Source organism: Bemisia tabaci, chromosome 1 (genome assembly GCF_918797505.1).
Source record: "Bemisia tabaci chromosome 1, PGI_BMITA_v3".
Classification (NCBI taxonomy): Eukaryota; Metazoa; Arthropoda; class Insecta; order Hemiptera; family Aleyrodidae; genus Bemisia; species Bemisia tabaci.
Genome location: NC_092793.1, coordinates 27,178,151 through 27,192,137, shown reverse-complemented (window position 1 = coordinate 27,192,137; position 13,987 = coordinate 27,178,151). Strand labels below are relative to the sequence as shown.

The 13,987-nt window shown below is 44.0% G+C and overlaps 1 protein-coding gene across 1 annotated transcript in view; it reads left to right on the top strand.

Annotated features, from left to right (window-relative positions):
* The window catches only part of LOC109041199 (uncharacterized), a 61,693-nt gene that overhangs the window by 12,847 nt on the left and 34,859 nt on the right, over window positions 1-13,987 (top strand). The gene's annotated exons all lie outside the window — the stretch shown is intronic.

Genomic DNA, 13,987 nt, shown 5'->3' with positions numbered 1-13,987 from the left:
GGCGTAATGCGTGAAGTATTCATGCATTCTTGCATTGCGCTGACTGCAGTGACCGCACTGTGTTTGATGCAATGCGTGAAGTATTCGTACAGTCTTGTAGGCGCTAATATGTGTTACGTGCCGATTACCGTGCCGAGGGCTTTTCCTTTTCATCTCAAGTCCTCGTCATCATTGCTCTCTGCGCCGCGCCGTTCCAGGCCAAATTGCGTGTTTGGTTTCTCTCTTAACTCGACTAATTAAAGGTGCTGTCTCTTGTATCACTGAAAGACGACAAAATTAGAAATTACTGCTCTCAGGAAATGAGAGATTTTGTAGCCTTTCCTCGTTTGTATTTTTTTTTTCTAAATCCCTTTTTTTTATACCTACATTTAAAAAAATTACAAAATTTGCCGCCCTGTAGATTGCCGCCATGGGCCGCGGCCCATGTGGCCACCCCCTTAATCCGGCCCTGTCCATAACCGCATTTTACTTTAGAAGTAAATAAGAAGAAGGAGAAGAAGACGTAAGAGAGAAGAAGAGATAGAAGAATATAATTAATAATATTTAAGTGCTATTTAACTTTCAAAGTAAGATGCTGTTATGGAGTCGTCGCATAATTCTGACGCAGAAAGTTATTCCAGCCATCATTCAGGGTTTAGGGTGGGTTGTGTAAAAAAAAGGAGATTGGGTCACTCTGAGTATCAAGCGAAATGATAAATAGGGGATGGCTGGTGATAAGACATAATGACTTCGGATGGCGCTTTAAATTAGACAGTAAATCGGACCAGGCATCCTAGGGAATAAATCAGGGAGACATCGGTTCATTGCTCATACCTGAGGAGATGGGTCAAGTAGCATTTCCTAAATTTTTGACAGGTAGGAGTTCTACCATCACAGAACTTAACGCTACTCCGAACGCAGCTGCATGGCGCCAGGTAACCTATCCAAAATCTAGACAATATTATTTGACCTACTTTATCAGGCACCAGCATAACAAGGTTATTTTCTCGCTGAAAGGACGCAAGGTAATTAGAATCATAGATGAAATTCTTAGCGATCAGAAAATATCGGAAGACAACAAGAAAATAATTTAAATAATTGCCATCAAGAATGTATCGGTAGTAATCTGTACAAGAATTTAAGAGTGTACAGTACAATCATTGTAGACGAGTTGAGGCATTTGAAAAAGCGGTCCGTAAGCATAAAGGTAACAGATGGATTTCTGCTAAAGATCAGCCGGAATATATTATGGGACGATGAGGGATAAGGATCACGTTCGAAACGAAAAAAATATGAGCGATTGTGGGCGTAGGTCTAAACGTAGTCCATAATATTTTAACCGAATATCTGCATCGGCGGATCTAGGAATTTGTTGGGGCGGGAGCTCAGCGTGAAATTTCATAGAGGGCGGGGGTTTTATTGTGATATTAATTGAATATTCAAAATTCCGAAGTAAGATTCGTTCCTCTCACGCGGTGGAAGTTAGTTTCAGCCCAATTCCGGTGAGGATTCTCGCAAGTCTGAACCGAAAAAAGAAAACTGCAAGATCGGATGGTCAAAAATTGGTATATCCAATTAAATACTTCGAGTTTTCCCTTTTCCCGTCGCTGTTTCGAGCACTTCCGATTGCAATTTCGAAATTTCCTTTTGCGTGCGGATGCTTCTATCCATAAGTGTTACTAAACCGTACAAAAGTGAAAATAAAAAAAAAACCCGAGTTGGCATGTTTTTGAACTCACTGATTCATATGTGATTGCGGACTCACGCCGTCAGTATGTTTTTTTTATCGTGATACCCGAGGCATTTCAATGGCGTTCTCGTTATCTGAGTATGTAGCCCGGCTTAGAGTCCCTTTACACTGAGAGTCAAGACAATGTGAATCCATTTCTGATTGGTTCCCGTATTTTAGGCCTTCACAGTGTCACAAACGGGAATAAAGATTACAGTTTCACCGATTGCAAAGATTATAATCTGGAATGGACCGGGGAATTACGGGTTCGGCAAGGAACAAACGGAATGAGGGAAGGAACGAAGAAAGGAATTCGAGAATGGGTCTATCAAAGATTACGAAAAACGTTCAATTTCTGTAATCTTTATTCCCGTTTGTGATTCTCTGAGGGGTGTTGTTTTAACTCTCAGTATAAAGGGACTCTAGTTATCTGAGTATGTAGCCCGGCTGACATCCTCGGGTCGGGAGTCGGGTGTTGGTGGTAGGTTGGCTCGCGGGAATCGGAGCCGGGTACGAAACCAATGGTGCATCAATACTGGATGTTGACCTCTGACCGAGACCGAGGGGAGGGCGGTGGCGATGGCGGAGGCGGAGGAGCACGGGTGGTGCGGTGGTGGTTGGTGGAAGAGGAAGACCCACCCGGCAGCGGCAGCGGGGCTGGTGCTCGTGGTATCGATCCGACTCCGAGCCGGAGGAAGGAAGCCGCGTGGTTCTCCACTTTCCAAGCGGCGGCCGGGCTCGGCTCTCGAGGAAGGTCTCTGCCTCTGCGCAGGAAGCTTCTGTTCCCGTGTCCTGCCGCCCTACCGCCTGCCGCATTCCCCTTCCGCGCTGGAAGCGCCACCCCGGCTCGAGGTCTGCCCCGTTCTGCCGCTCTGCTTTTCCTCTACACGCTTCTCCTTACGCTTTCCACCCTCCCAGCAGGGGACTAGCAGGCCGGCATCATCAGGAAAAACTCGTAGAGAAAAAAAAGCAAGCTCCGAGCAAAATGTTTGAACGAGGACTGGAATTCGACGAAAAAGCGTTATTAAGTTGAGCAGTTTCTAGGGGCAGCACTGGAGAAAAAAACACATTGGATCTAGAGTTCAGACTCTTGAAAACGTCGACAAGAAAAAATACTCTTGATTCAATAGGATTTTTGCTCGAATCAAAACGAAATCCGCTTAAATTAAGAGGCTTGGTTCTTGATTTAAGCTAGATTCTGATTGAATCAAGAGTATTTTTTCTTGTCTATGTTTTTAAGAGTCTGGACTATAGATCCAATGTGTTTTTTTTTCCAGTGAAGAATAAAATATGTTAAGGAAAAGCATACCATGATTGCACAAAATCGAAAACAGTTTTAATAGTGATATTGAGATAAAAAGATAGAATGTAGCGCTCTCGCGTTCATATCTGGATAACCAAAAACGGGAACGAAAAATAAAGTTCGCCTTCAACTCGATGGATGCAAATTGACCGGCTCCAGCGTTGGAATAGTTGTGTCACGCATTTTGGTTTAGCGCGATGGAAGAACGGAGTGACTGCATTTGTAAACTTCGTGCTTTTAGTGACCTCCTTGGCGGAAAGTCCAGTAACTTTGGCCTGCTTGATCAATATTTAGGGGCTAAGACGTTTGTTTTTTATTTAATAGTTTATGATAAGAACCAGATGTCTTTTGCCACTCTAGAATCGGACTCTCTCCAACTGATTACCTAAGTTCACCTATTGCCTTTACCTAGAGTACCTGTATAGGGGAGTAGCGACAGATCGGTTCATGGAGGGCTTAGGGCCCAAAAGTGCAGCCACCCTTCTGAGCAACTTCTAACACACAAAATTTCACTGCCAGCCTACAGATTTCAATTCTAACCAAGATGGCTAAGAATGTATATAAATGAGCGTTCTTTCGCAAAAATAAGTAAATTTATGCAAAAAGTAAACCAAATACATGCTTTCTAAAAGACGGTTCGTAACAATTGTATTTGTAAATCGCTCTGGACATTCGAAATTCATAGGTTGGCTGCCCTTTTGGGCCCTAACTTCTTTCGCGGAGGCATCGGTGAAGGCCTGATGGACTTTCGGAGTTTCAGATCTGTCGCTACTCTCCCTATACAGGTACTCTACCTTTACCTAGTTAAACCCTGTCAGAGGGGTCCTTAATAGATTTTAGTATCGTTCCAAAAAATTTGCCTCGGCTCCATCGTTTCATAGCTAGCTGACTGTGAATAGTCAGCCGCCAACTTTCAATTATTAATGCTCCGACAAGAAATATTTAGGCGCTTTTTACGCATGACGCCTTCCGGATCCAAGCGCCGAGAATAATGTGTAGCTGTATGTTCTAAAAATTCAATTGTCACCCAATATGCTTTCCTAGCCGGCCCGGAAATTTTCTACTGTTGCTCTGAGCGTTTAGGTAGTTGAAAAAAAAATGGAGGCAGAAAATCGGATGACGTAATGTAGAGGACGGCAACGCGGTGGCCTGCGCTGCTGTCCTGCGCGCTGCGCCGCCGTGGGTCCCGCATACACACTATGAAAACGTTTCCATCTGCGTTCCCTGCTCGGAGCCGGGAGCCGGGAGCTATCCCCGACAACCCCAGGCCGCTTGTGTTCCTCCTCTCTGCTTTTGGCACTTCTCCTTTTAACGTCGACGTCAATACCCTCCACGCCCCCGCGCCCCACGCGCCGTCCCTGTCCCAGCGTCACACCGTCCCTCCGCGCTCCGCCCGCTGCACCAACTGCTACAGCCAGCTCCTCCGCTCACGTTATCTCTAGGGTGGCTCGTATCTCCCATCTTCCGCGTCTGCCGCTCCAAGCCGGGGTCCGGTCCACAGCATCATCGGCTCCGACACCCCTCTCGAGGCCTCCGCTGGCGGCCGCCCGAGCCCCGCTAGCCCCAGGATATTATCCATCCCGCTGATCTCGATCGATACCATGTTGACCGCTCGTCAACTCCGGTGCACCGGTAGCTCGCGCTGCCCAGATGTCTCGCCGCGGGCTCAGGACGTTGCATCTAGAGTCCCTTTATACTGAGAGTCAAGACAATGTGAATCCATTTCTGATTGGTTCCCGTATTTTAGGCCTTCACAGTGTCACAAACGGGAATAAAGATTACAGTTTCACCGATTGCAAAGATTATAATCTGGAATGGACCGAGGAATTACGGGTTCGGCAAGAAACAAACGGAATGTGGGAAGGGACGTGTTGTCTTGACTCTCAGTATAAAGGGACTCTAGTTGCATCCACCTGCGATGTTTCCACCCAGCCGTTAGGTTCAGTTAGGTTAGGTTAGGTTAGGTTAGGTTAGGTTAGGTTAAGTAGGTCAGGTTAGGTTAGGTTAGGTTAGGTTAGATAAGGGTCGATGCATCGCAGGGGGATGCAAAGTCACGCACCCGCCGCGTTGGCGGATACAGGAAATTGTTTTTCTCCATTTAAACCTATGAAATGTATCGATTCTCGGAGGGGCCAGGTGCTCCGACAAGAATCGATTATTTAACACAGGCTTAAATGGAGGGGATCCGGTGTTGCCAGGTTGCTGGATCCGCCTTCGTCTGACTGTCTCATGGAGGCGCAAGGGTATGGAGACGAGGATCCTAGAATAGAATCTTTGCACCAGGTAGATGACATCCAAACCACGAGTGGGATGCATCATATTCTAAAGAAAAAAATCGCCTCAAGGTTAAGATTTTAGTTTTCAGATGAATCCTCAAGAGTGTGAGGATTGTAGCGTTAAAGGGCTCGTTTCAAAACAGACGTGGATTATTTTTGTTATAAAAATTATTAAAATTATTTCTTTCATCATAAATTCTTTTACGCATGTACATACGTATGTCGCGAGAATCGAAAGTTCCCTCCAACTCACCGGAGAAAAAAAGAAGAAGAAACTCTCCGATACACGCCTATTCGATGTCATGCAAAAAACCTATGCAATCTAGAACCATTCCACGAAATAATTTATTTTATGTGTAGTGTAAATGGATTTGTTTAACGTTGGAGAAAGTTCAAGTACGTAACGATATACCTTTCCAACGATAAAAAATCGTGAGAATTTTAGTGGCCATGACCTTTTAACTTCAGGAAAATGAATTTGACTGAGCGGCAACTATATAATGATACTTAAGTATACCTAGTTTATTTTTATTTGTTCTTAAAATTGTAATTTTTATTCCTTAAAACCAGTTTACTTTTTATTAGAGTTAGAAACTAAGTTTAAAATTAATGACTCAAAGAATTCATTTTAGGTAATTAAATTAAATACAACGTATTTTTAAAGTACACATAGGCGGACCCAGACACTCCGAACGGGGGGGGGGGGGGCGCACGCGGGGTCGGGGGATCATCTCAATATATCCTTGAATTTTTGAAGCATCCAATATGCAGTTTAAGTTAATTTCGTCATGAATAATAACCAAATTTAAGCGCCTTTGCTTCTTTTTTCTTCGGTTCCTTCCTTCTCTCTCCCCTCTCTTTTTCTTCCTCCTTTTTGTACCAACGGGGGGGGGGGGGGGGGAGGCGCACGCCTTCTACGCCTCCCCCCCCCCCCCCGATCCGCCTATAAAATTACAGAAATCTAATCTATATGAATCGAATATTTAACCACTTTTGTGGATGGCAGTCACGCTTAACTGAAACAGGGACAAAAACTGAAATAATGTAGTGTCGAGGGACTTGTGTTTTTGTCCACATATGTGGATATCGATCTGGCGGGGCTTGCTCCGTAGCCGCGTGGCAGGCCAGAGGGACAAACCCTCGCGGATGGAAAAGGGCGAAGGGCTCGGGGCTCGGCGCGTGAAGGATGTCTGGCTTGTCTTTGGCGTTTCCTCCGTCCTCCGCTTTTCTCTTGGCCCCTATCCGCTCGTTTCTTCCTACCCTCGGTCGCGGCTATTGTCTGCCCCCTCGACCTAGTCCCTTGTCTGGCCATGAGCCCACGAGATACGTTTTCAGGGACCCACGAAGAAATCATTTCCCAAGCTCAACTTTTTGTGTGTAAGTTTCTATCGACCTCTTCGGAGCTTTATCAGAGACGAAAATTCGCATAGGTTTGATTTTGCCAACGCGTTCAAGCATATATTTTTCGTTTTTGACGTTTCTGCCGTTTACTGGGAGCACAAAAATCAACTTTTGTTTTTTTGATCTCGTGAAGTTAAAAATAAGGCTATCTGACAAATAGTCATACCCATTTCATCAAAATTACATCTCAGAATCCGAAAAAGCGGTATTGAAAGCTTAGAAAACTGTGTTTCCTACGAGGGACAAAAGCACCGTGCTCCGAGGAAACGTCGTAAAAACACTTGAATGTTGCAAAATTTTTCTCAATAAAATATGCATATTTTTAAAAATATCTTAATTTCCTTCCTTGTAATTTTCGGATACTCTGAATCAAACTGTTGTCATCAAATTTGAAGAAAAATATCAAGAAGTATCATTGAAAATTCTCATTTCACCTGGGCAACATTTAAACGGGCATGCGTCGTGTTTCTTCAGCACAACAGAATATTATAGTATTTTGCGGTATGTCGTGCTAAGGAAGAACATCGTAGGAGCCCTTGCACGTTGCCAAATTTTCCCCATACCAATCGTGTTTACGTAGAAAATTGTGATTTTTTTAAACTTTCAGACGATTTTGTGCGCATTTTAATCTAAAATACTTGAATACTTCAGAGAAAAAATTCCTCAAAAATAAGTGTTTTGTCGTAGAAAATCGTGATTTTTTTAAAATTTTCAGACGATTTTGTGCGCAATTTAATCTAAAATACTCGAATATTTCAAATGCGGGAAAATTTCTCACAAATAAATATTTCGTCGAGGGGAAATTTGGCAATATCTGAGTGCCCTTACGGCGTTCTTCCTCAGCCCGGGAGAACCGGGACGTGCGGTAAAAAGTCCGAGGACCCCGCCTGGCCGCGACCGGGAAGAGGGGCAAGAGAAACTCGAGCTAAATTAAACGTCATTGTCCGTCGCTTGGGCTGATCTGCAAGCTACCAGAATAATAACTATGCCATCGTTGACGAAGGCAACCACTCCGGAGCGACGAGGCTGCTAATGGCTAAATTGGTGAGGCGACGACCGGCAAGCGGGAACCCGGGAGCCAGGACTCGGGATTCGGGAGCCGAAGGGGCAAGGGCGAGGGCCTTCTGCCAAGTCCCACAGGAGCCGCCACCGGACCGGCAGACGACAATCAACAACAACAGAACTTGGTCAATTGACTCACGCTTTCAGAATTCAACCGTCGCTCCCGCTCTATTACGTGTCTCCGCTGAAGAGGCCGCGACGCCTATGCTGCGGTGCTAAGGAAGAACGTCGTATGAACATTCGAGAGTTGCCAAATTTCCCTCGATAAAACGTGTATTTTTGACGACATCCATGCATGTTTTCCTTTGAAATTTTCAGTTGTTTTATATCGAAGTGCGCACAAAATTGTCTGAAAATTCTGGAAAAAAATATTCACAATTTTCGCAGTAAATTCAGTTTTTATTTACGGAAACTTGGCAACGTCTGAAGGCTCATACGGCGTTCTTCCTCAGCGCGGCAGTATGCTGCTCCCGAGCAAAAAAGAACGACGTACGAGCCATCAGACGTTGCCAAATTACTGTGATAAAGTACTGCAGGGTGTCCTCTACAAGTCCGGATTCCCGGAAATAGTACTGATTTTTTAAGGGCGGTCCGGAAGTACCGAAAAAATACGGAAATTCCGCAAGAAGGTCCGGAATTTTTGTCATTATTGTCGCAATTTGAGCGAGAAATTCAAATCTATGAAATCCGTCGAATTTCGTCAAATGAAGGTACTGAAAAAGTACTGAATTTTTCTGTTGAGGAGGTACTGAATTTCCTGGGAATGTAATGAGAAAGTACTGTAAAAGTACTGAATTTCGGCCACCCGGTTTTAGTAGACACCCTGTACTTGTTTTCTGGGACTCTCGTAAATATTTTCTCTCTCTTAATTTTACATCCCTGCTAAAATGACGAGTAGGCTGTTTAGAATTCGCCGACTCACACCAGTAGAACTTTCTACGTATATGAGTAGAAATCCTACCCATATCACTAGAATATTCCACTCATAAGAAGAGAAAAGTTCAACTCATATGAATTCAATTTTTTTCATACTTCAGAGGTGCTGTTTTTGACCAGGAGACACCGACATAATTTGTAAATTTGAAAAATAAGAACATTTTGTCCTGATAATTTGTTTTTGATGTGGTGACTAGTTTCTGAGATATCGGACATTCTGCTAGTTAGATGCAATTGCTGCTGCATTAGATGTAAGTCAGCCTTTACAAAACGTGTTTCCTCTTGTGATTTTGCGCAGGAATTTAAACGTGTCGGAAACTTTCTATTCACAAAAAAAAACCCGGTTTGCGAACAGCTGGGAGCACCAAAGTTGAGCCATGACATTAAAAAAAAAAACTTAAAAGTTTTAAGTGCTGATTTTACATATGTACCTATATACATATGATATTGACATGAAGATAAGTTGCTAAAGCTGATTTGTAGCACCTCACCCTCGCGCTCATATCTGAATAATTGAAAACGGTAGTGAGAAATTAAGTTCGCCTTCAATTCGATGGACGCAATTTGAGCGGCTCGGGAGTTGAAATAGTTGTATCACGCATTTTAGTTTAGCGCGATGTTTGAAAGGCGAGTGACAGTGATTCTGCTGTACTTAGGAAGAACGCCGTATGAACCTTTAGGTGTTGCCAAATTTCCTTTGATAAAACACGAATTTCCTGGTAACCTTATGAATATTTTCCTTCCATTTTTTTCAGATAATTTTGTTTGCAATTCCACTCAAAGTCCCTGAAAATTTCAAGGAAAAATATTCATATCTTTCTTCAAAAATAAACATTTTATTGAAGGAAATTTGACAACTCTCGAATGTTCATACAGCGTTCTTCCTTAGCACGACAGAATTGTGATCTTCGTGTTTTTAGTGATCTCAATGAATCGTCCCCAGTACTAATTTTCGAGCCTTAAATGAATTCCGCGCCGATCATTTTGAGCGTTAGCCATTTCCAACTTAAACCACCTTTGGAATCAACTTTGTGGAGGGAAAAAGTTTTATTTCCACGAATGAAACAAGCTCCTGCTGTCAGGCCATAACCCTGGTGCACCTCGTACGAAACGCGATTTTTTCATGCATTACGCACGCCGTTACGCAAGGCCTCATGTGTCACGCACACATACCAGTTATACGCAAAAAGGACGAAAGCTAACTTTCTGAGAGGCTGATACAATGTAGAGTCCCTTTATATCAAGAGTAAAGACAATGCAAATCTATTTCTGATTGGTTCCCTTATTTTAGGCCTTCATCGTGTCACAAACGGGAATAAAGATTACATTTTCACCAATTGCAAAGATTATAAAGTGGAATGGGCCGGGAATGGGGGGTACGGTAAGGAACAAATGGAATGAGAGAGAGAATGGAGATAGGGATTCGGGAATGGGCCGATCAAAGATTACAATAAACGTCCGATTTGTGTAATCTTTATTCCCGCTTGTGACATCCATAAACAGCGTTGTCTCAACTCTCTAAGGGACTCCAATACAATCCTGCCGCGACGACACGGCTCAAAAATTGCCGTCGGCGAGGTGGGCGGACTCGCACGCAAGTCATCTTCCTGAGGATGGTTGGCACGGACCAAAAAGAAGTTGGCAAGAAAACGCCCAAGCTGACGGATGCACACTACGTCAGTGAGCCCCCACCGCGACGCACTTTTAAAAATAAAACAGTCTAACCAGCCAGCCAGCAGCCAGCCGCTGTAATGTAAACTCTAGAGCTTGGGTTTTTTTCTTTTTTTTTTTCTTCGGGAGCCGGGCTGGGATGTGTGGTGGGTTCGTGGACGGACACCCACAGCCCGCAGCAGCCCGGAGGACGGATGAGTATCAGATGTCTCGCTTTGGAGGTGGGTCGGAGTCGGAGCGCCAAGAATAGCAGGTGGCAGACCGCGGATGGCCATCTAGAGAAGCAGAAGAGGGCAGCAGCAGCTGTTTCTGCTTCTTGAGCGACGCGACGTCGACCTCGGCCCCATTGTCGTCCTCCTAGACCCCGACCGGGGACCGGTTGCCGCTATCCTCCGATGCCTGGTGCTTGGTGCCCGGTGCAGGGCGTATGGTGTCTCCTCGTCCTCATCAGCCCCGCATCACCTATTTTCTTCCGTCGCGTATTAAATATGTTCTTCTTCCTAAAACTTGCAAGGCTTCGCGGCCTAGCGCAAGTCTCCGCTTTGCATCCCTCAGACGCTGCTGCTAGGTGGCAGTATTCTAAACCCGAAGGCGCCAGTGGGCCGAATCGACCATGGCCCCCAAAAAGCGTACACCCTGGCCAAACTTTGCCCCCCCCCCCCCCCCCCCAAATATAAGTGGACCACATTTTGCAATTTGCAACTATAAATTCTAGCCCGGTTTAAAAACAACGTACGTGCCATTAGTTTCCCTACGCACGTAAGTGTTTTTCCAAAAGAGCCAGAATTTCTAGTTCCAAATTGCAAAATGCAGTTCAAATTTCTATAATTACGACTTGACCGCACATTTTGCAATTAGGAGCTAAAATTTCTGGCTCGGTTTAAAAACAACGCATGCACCTTAAATTTCCCTGTAGACGTATGTTTTTTTTTTACCGATATACCAGAAATTGTAGTTTCTAATGAAAGTCATTTATGAAATTCACAAATGAAATTTAAAGAATTTTAATTTTGAATGCATCTAGTTTTTCCGGAAAATGTTTCAATTATTCGAGTAACTGTTGTAGGATCGGTGTTAAGTTGACTAGTCTCGGATTTTTCTATTATTTTATGAGAGTCATCTGTTTCAAAAATCAGATTCAAACAAAAACCAGAGCATCTTTTCCACTCAATGAGAAAGAAAGCTACCAACGCACTGATTGGTGAGGGTTGCCGGGGAGGGAGGCATATAAGCTTACGAGAATCATTTAAATTGAAGGTGGCAGAAAGGGGGTGTGCACGGTACTATCATGACTTGAATGATGCCAACATTACGAGCTTAATAATTGACAGAATCAAGGAATCTCGAAGGAATTTATTTTTCTCTAATGAAGCGCAGCAGTACAGCTTTCAGCGCACTGCATTCGTTTTTTCAATAAAGGTTTTAGTTAAGGGTCAGAACGGGCCCTATCATATAGATTCCTGGAACTGCATAAATTATTTAACTTCAGGATAAAATACAAATATTCATCGAAAATAATTGGTTTTGGTCGGAGATATCCAGCTAGATATATTGCCAAAATGCAACATTGTCAGAATGCAAAAATGACCCTACTTCAAGTTTATTCGAGTTAGATGCCATGTTTCGACCCGAGTACAAGTTAACTTATAGGGCTGTACTCTGGACATGTTTTTGCGTAGCAAAAGAGAGTTCAAAAATCGCAAAAATGACTGATATTCTTTTACGCTCTGCAGATCGAAGAACAAGAATATTAAACTCGAGAGAACCTTGAAAATTGGTCATTTTCGATTTTCGGGCCCATGTTCACAGCTATATGTTTGTATACTACATTGGAGAGATTCTATGAATTCTTGTGAAAATGCGCTGGAGTTTCAGAAACCTGGGCGACACGAATTTCAGCCCTAAGCCAGGGCAGATTTCTGCCATGGATAGAATCAAGATTTGCAAAGAGATAGTAGGGTACCTCATCAAAGGGGGGTTTGGGGAGTGGAGATAGATACCCCACCAAAGTGGATCTGGGGGACCTCCTCATTTGAGAGGGCTTCCCCAAAACATGTTGAAAATTGAGACGTCCAATGAGCTATGTTAATCAGTTCTTCCTAAAAAAATAATTTTCAAAAATGATGAAAATGCCACGTGTTTATTACATAGAGTTCCTTGAATTTTCTTGAAGGTCAAGTAGATTTCTGAAAGTGGCAGATCCCCCGCTATCTTTGGTTGTACCCACGGTTTGGGCATTTAACGACGCATATCTTTCAGCAGATTGCAAGTTGAAGAACGAAATCCCTTCAGTGAGAATCAGTTCTAGGACGTTCTAGGCGAGGGCTTATTTATCCTTCACGGTGATCCACTGGTATTGAGCAGCGACATGTGATTACACATTTTCTGGGTGGCAGTCTTCTGGTGGAGGTATAGGCCCCCCAGGATCCCCCCAGCTATGCCCATGAGTAAAAAGCCGTAGGTCCTGCGAGTGCATGAGTGCTGGCCGCAGGCTGAGCGACCCAACCGCCTGGACACATTTCAATACTGCAAGCGGGCGACTAATTAGGACGGGCTGATTCTGAATATTCTTGCACCAAGGTCGGAACTTGTGCATAACTGCTTATGAATATTGTCGCCTGTCGAGCCCAGGTCCAGCCGGCGAACAATAACTGTTGAAGAACCTGTTGAATTTTCAAGGTGAAAGCGCCGAGCGCCGAGCTCCAACCGACGATTACCTATAACCGAAAACTGGCCATAAATCACGGAGCTTTAGCTCCATGCACATGAAGCTTGCCGCTTGCGTGCGCGTGGCTCGTCCGCAGCACCTGCCTCGCGAATCCCAGAACGCTTCGGGGAGGAGGGAAACGTGGGAACTCGCGAAAATTTGCCAGGTTTTCCGAAGGTTTTCCCAGCCTTGCGTAATTTCAAGCTATTATACCTGTGGCATGCCAGTTTTTGGGAAAATGGACTTGAGCTTTCATCAAATTTTGAAAAAATGGCAAGGACTTAGCTCCAGTTTTAGATTTTCGAAGACTGCCCATGAATCGAACAGCAAAGTTGCAATCTTGTGTTACAGGACAAGTTGATAATGTGAAAAACCCCGTATTTTTATTCTACGCGACAGTGACAAAAAATGCAGGTTGTCAAGCACCGAAAACGCGACCATACCGGAAATAATCAAGGGTTTGCTTTGGCGACGGAAAATCCAGTAAAACATTCTGGGACTCAGGAAAAACGCGTCAAATATGGAGTTTTTTATAGAACCATCGAGCTTGCACTTTCGTGTTCTGAAAAATTGAGAATTTTGCGGAGATCCCATGGACTTCTTTCCTAAAAATTGCCGATGAACCAAGCTTTTGTTGCAAATTTTTTATGGAAATAATAGAATTATCCGACCGTTTTTTTTCAAAGAAAAAGTGCACACACCCTGAACATAAAATGCGTGACGCTGAAATTCGAATTTTTTTACTTCCCTCCCTCTCCCTCGCACTACACTTGTAAGAGAGGTCTGTGCCCCCCCCCCTCTCCCCCCTGAAAAAATTTCATTATGCTCAGTTCGACATTTTCCTCTCAAATTTGTTTCTTAAAGGAATTGCGGACGAAAAATTGCCACCTCGCGTTGATGAATCATCTTAGGTTTGCGGAAAA